Below are 6220 nucleotides of genomic sequence, written 5' to 3'. Positions count from 1 at the left end.
ACCATGAAGTCGTTGACTTTTACTAGGATTTACTTCTCGTTGAAAGCTTTTTATTATCGATCGTTTGTTTTGATTGCCTTTTGTTTTGCCATATTTCATTGATCTTAGACATATGACAGTGATTTTTAACCCTACACTGTGTTCAAAATTATAGGTTTCATAAGTAATTGAAGGATTTTAGATCATGGCTAAATCATGTCATCGATCCGAATACATTGCTTTTGATTAGAGAGAATTAAGTTATTTATCATACTTTTAAACTTATTTGTACACTTTTTGATACTATTAAAGTGTAAAATATATGTTAATTATTAATACTTTTAACATATATATGACATATATTTATCATTTCATTTACCATAATTATCATTATAAAAATTATTTATATAATTATAATCATTAACATTTTCAACCAACAACCACAACTTTTTGTAATGGATAAAATAAAAATAAAACAAAATAACAAACGCACATAAGCCACGTATAATTTGACACGCGATAGGAGATCGTTGAAAAAGAGTGAGAAATTTGAAATGAAACCCTCTAATATTTTTATATGAGATTACTAAATTGTCTTTTTTATATTAAAAAGTGAAAATTTGGGGGTTCAACATATATGTTTTTTTAAATACAGTTCATTCATTGTTAAACGAATAATTATTCATTAATTTACTCGAAATGACACCCTCTAATATTTTTAAAAATAAAACAAAAATGATGTATGAATTGATATTTAGGTGATATTTTGTCATTATTGAGTAAATAAGTGCACATTAAGTCACATCAAAACTTTTCTATTTCTATATGAAAAAGAGTGAGAAATTTGAAATGAACTCCGAAACTATTTGCTTTCTAAAATTAGTTTTAAGTCATGATCCTTTATTTATTTATTATTTTTGTTTTTAACTATCAAATAAAAAAATATTATTTTAGAGTTTCAGAGCCAAACAAAATTTACTAATCATGCTAATAATAACTAATGCGAACTAGAGAATGCAAAATATAGAGAAAAAAGTATGTGAAAAGAAAAAAGGCTAGAGGAGAATCATTTAACTCATTTTGGTGATAAGATATATATCATTTTGAAAATTTAATTTATTAAGATATATTTCTTTTAAAAGACAAAATTTGAAAGATGAGGAGTCCATATTCGTGATAGATGATAATTAAAATAAAATATAGGTTCTATTATCACCCATTCTATTTTCCATCCATTTCATTTTAGTTCAATAAATGGATATTGATTCTTGGTTGAACACATTATTAAATCCACATTTTCTTGGATGTTAAAACTATGGTGTTTTGATAGGAACTTCTTATTTACATAAAAGCTCAAAACGACAGCGTTTTGAGAGGTTTACACATGTACATATCTGTTACATTTTCCTGAGACTCAAACACACTTTTATCTTAAATCTTCTTTACTTTTCTTGCTGTTTCAATTTGATTTAATATTTGATATTTTGCATAATTATTTACTGCCATATGCTTATTAAGAATGCTTAAAAATATATGCTTTATCTCAGTTCAATTGATTTTAAATAATTGTGCAATATGCCTCTCTGATCATTCTATTTTGTGTATGTGTTAATCAATTAAGACAAGGTTTAATCGATTAACTGGGTTGTTTCTAGAATTGAGTTTTAGTACAAAAAGCGGTGATTGATAACCGTTACACCTATTCAACCCCCTTCTAGGTGATCATATGTCACTGATACCTAACATATTTATCATTTCATTTACCATAATTATCATTATAAAAATTATTTATATAATTATAATCATTAACATTTTCACCAAACAACCACAATTTTTTGTAATTACCATGAAGTCGTTGACTTTTACTAGGATTTACTTCTCGTTGAAAGCTTTTTATTATCGATCGTTTATTTTGATTGCCTTTTGTTTTGCAATATTTCATTGATCTTAGACATATGACAATGATTTTTAACCCTACACTGTGTTCAAAATTATAGGTTTCATAAGTAATTGAAGGATTTTAGATCATGGCTAAATCATGTCATCGATCCGAATACATTGCTTTTGATTAGAGAGAATTAAGTTATTTATCACAGTTTTAAACTTATTTGTACACTTTTTGATACTATTAAAGTGTAAAATATATGTTAATAATTAATACTTTTAACTTATATATGACATATATTTATCATTTCATTTACCATAATTATCATTATAAAAATTATTTATATAATTATAATCATTAACATTTTCACCCAACAACCACAATTTTTTGTAATGGATAAAATAAAAATAAAACAAAATAACAAACACACACAAGCCACATAAAATTTGACACATGATATGAGATCGTTGAAGTTAGAGACGACTCGACATGAAGAAGACGGTGCAACCAAATGAAGGAGACCACAACAACAGGACGTGTGTTACTCCCAAGACGACAAAAAGAGTATCGACACAACCAGAAGGAGGGGACCATGACAGGTGGACGCATGTGACTCCCAAGATAAAGACCATAATGGTGCAAAAAAATTAATTGTTGGAAGGTTGGAACAAACAACCAGTTTCCACTATGGGAGGTTTCCACACATGTCAAAACCATTAATGCAATTGAATAAAACATTTTTATTTCCAATTTAAAATCAAAATTAAAAAGTTTAAAATTTTAATTTTCTATTTGAGCACAAGATTAATTCCTGAACATATAAAAATATTTTTCGAGATAAATTTAAAAATTATTATAATACATGTAAATTGATAAAAATAATTAGTTGACTCTATAAAAATTAGAAGAAAGTTGAAACACTTTTTTTGGGCACAAATTCATTCGTGACTATATAAAATCTAAAAAATTATTTTAAATACCCACAAATCCATAAAAAAATATTTGATTTGCATCAAGTTGCAAAAAGATTACTAAATTGTCTTTTTTATATTAAAAAGTGAAAATTTGGGGGTTCAACATATATGTTTTTTTAAATACAGTTCCTTCATTGTTGAATGAATAATTATTCATTAATTTACTCGAAATGAAACCCTCTAATATTTTAAAAAATAAAACAAAAATGATGTATGAATTGATATTTAGGTGATATTTTGTCATTATTGAGTAAATAAGTGCACATTAAGTCACATCAAAACATTTTTACTTCTATATGAAAAAGAGTGAGAAATTTGAAATGAACTCCGAAACTATTTCCTTTCTGAAATTATTTTTAAGTCATGATCCTTTATTTATTTATTACTTTTGTTTTTAACTATCAAATAAAAAAATTTATTTTAGACTTTCTGGGCCAAATTTTTTTTACTAATCATGCTAATAATAACTAATGCGAACTAGAGAATGCAAAATATAGAGAAAAAAGTATGTGAACAGAAAAAAGGTTAGAGGAGAATCATTTAACTCATTTTGGTGATAAGATATATATCATTTTGAAAATTTAATTTATTAAGATATATTTCTTTTAAAAGACAAAATTTGAAAGATGAGGAGTCCATATTCGTGATAGATGATAATTAAAATAAAATATAGGTTCTATTATCACCCATTCTATTTTCCATCCATTTCATTTTAGTTCAATAAATAAATATTGATTCTTGGTTGAACACATTATTAAATCAACATTTTCTTGGATGTTAAAACTATGCCGTTTTGATAGGAACTTCTTATTTACATAAAAGCTCAAAACGACAGCGTTTTGAGAGGTTTACACATGTACATATCTGTTACTTTTTTCTGAGACTCAGACACACTTTTTATAGAGAAAAAAGTATGTGAACAGAAAAAAGGTTAGAGGAGAATCATTTAACTCATTTTGGTGATAAGATATATATCATTTTGAAAATTTAATTTATTAAGATATATTTCTTTTAAAAGACAAAATTTGAAAGATGAGGAGTCCATATTCGTGATAGATGATAATTAAAATAAAATATAGGTTCTATTATCACCCATTCTATTTTCCATCCATTTCATTTTAGTTCAATAAATAAATATTGATTCTTGGTTGAACACATTATTAAATCAACATTTTCTTGGATGTTAAAACTATGCCGTTTTGATAGGAACTTCTTATTTACATAAAAGCTCAAAACGACAGCGTTTTGAGAGGTTTACACATGTACATATCTGTTACATTTTCCTGAGACTCAAACACACTTTTAAAAAGTGAATTAGGTTTCTCACAAAGACTCGCTCGTCTTCGTCCAAGGCACCAACTTCGCCGCCGTTGTCACTGCTCAAGCCAACTATACTCCACCATCAACGTCGCTCGGAAGGTTTGAAATTGAATGCATTTCATTTAAGATTGATGTATGTTATTATGGTATCAATGGTTAAAGCCAACACAGACATAGTAAGAATAATAACGATAGATTTTGTAATTACCATGAAGTTGTTGACTTTTACTAGGATTTACTTCTCGTTTAAAGCTTTTTATTATCGATCGTTTGTTTTGATTGCCTTTTGTTTTGCCATATTTCATTGATCTTAGACATATGACAGTGATTTTTAACCCTACACTGTGTTCAAAATTATAGGTTTCATAAGTAATTGAAGGATTTTAGATCATGGCTAAATCATGTCATCGATCCGAATACATTGCTTTTGATTAGAGAGAATTAAGTTATTTATCATACTTTTAAACTTATTTGTACACTTTTTGATACTATTAAAGTGTAAAATATATGTTAATTATTAATACTTTTAACATATATATGACATATATTTATCATTTCATTTACCATAATTATCATTATAAAAATTATTTATATAATTATAATCATTAACATTTTCAACCAACAACCACAACTTTTTGTAATGGATAAAATAAAAATAAAACAAAATAACAAACGCACATAAGCCACGTATAATTTGACACGCGATAGGAGATCGTTGAAAAAGAGTGAGAAATTTGAAATGAAACCCTCTAATATTTTTATATGAGATTACTAAATTGTCTTTTTTATATTAAAAAGTGAAAATTTGGGGGTTCAACACATATGTTTTTTTAAATACAGTTCATTCATTGTTAAACGAATAATTATTCATTAATTTACTCGAAATGACACCCTCTAATATTTTTAAAAATAAAACAAAAATGATGTATGAATTGATATTTAGGTGATATTTTGTCATTATTGAGTAAATAAGTGCACATTAAGTCACATCAAAACTTTTCTATTTCTATATGAAAAAGAGTGAGAAATTTGAAATGAACTCCGAAACTATTTGCTTTCTAAAATTAGTTTTAAGTCATGATCCTTTATTTATTTATTATTTTTGTTTTTAACTATCAAATAAAAAAATATTATTTTAGAGTTTCAGAGCCAAACAAAATTTACTAATCATGCTAATAATAACTAATGCGAACTAGAGAATGCAAAATATAGAGAAAAAATCATGTGAAAAGAAAAAAGGCTAGAGGAGAATCATTTAACTCATTTTGGTGATAAGATATATATCATTTTGAAAATTTAATTTATTAAGATATATTTCTTTTAAAAGACAAAATTTGAAAGATGAGGAGTCCATATTCGTGATAGATGATAATTAAAATAAAATATAGGTTCTATTATCACCCATTCTATTTTCCATCCATTTCATTTTAGTTCAATAAATGGATATTGATTCTTGGTTGAACATATTATTAAATCAACATTTTCTTGGATGTTAAAACTATGGCGTTTTGATAGGAACTTCTTATTTACATAAAAGCTCAAAATGACAGCGTTTTGAGAGGTTTACACATGTACATATCTGTTACTTTTTTCTGAGACTCAAACACACTTTTTAAAAGTGAATTAGGTTTCTCACAAAGACTCACTCGTCTTCGTCCAAGGCACCAACTTCGCCGCCGTTGTCACTGCTCAAGCCAACTATACTCCACCATCAACGTCGCTCGGAAGGTTTGAAATTGAATGCATTTCATTTAAGATTGATGTATGTTATTATGGTATCAATGGTTAAAGCCACCACATGCATAGTAAGAATAATAACGATAGATTTTGTAATTACCATGAAGTCGTTGACTTTTACTAGGATTTACTTCTCGTTGAAAGCTTTTTATTATCGATCGTTTGTTTTGATTGCCTTTTGTTTTGCCATATTTCATAGATCTTAGACATATGACAGTGATTTTTAACCCTACACTGTGTTCAAAATTATAGGTTTCATAAGTAATTGAAGGATTTTAGATCATGCCTAAATCATGTCATCAATCCAAATACATTGCTTTTGATT

Source organism: Lupinus angustifolius, chromosome LG02, assembly GCF_001865875.1.
Source record: "Lupinus angustifolius cultivar Tanjil chromosome LG02, LupAngTanjil_v1.0, whole genome shotgun sequence".
NCBI classification, from domain to species: domain Eukaryota; kingdom Viridiplantae; phylum Streptophyta; class Magnoliopsida; order Fabales; family Fabaceae; genus Lupinus; species Lupinus angustifolius.
Note: the sequence above shows the minus strand (reverse complement) of the source record.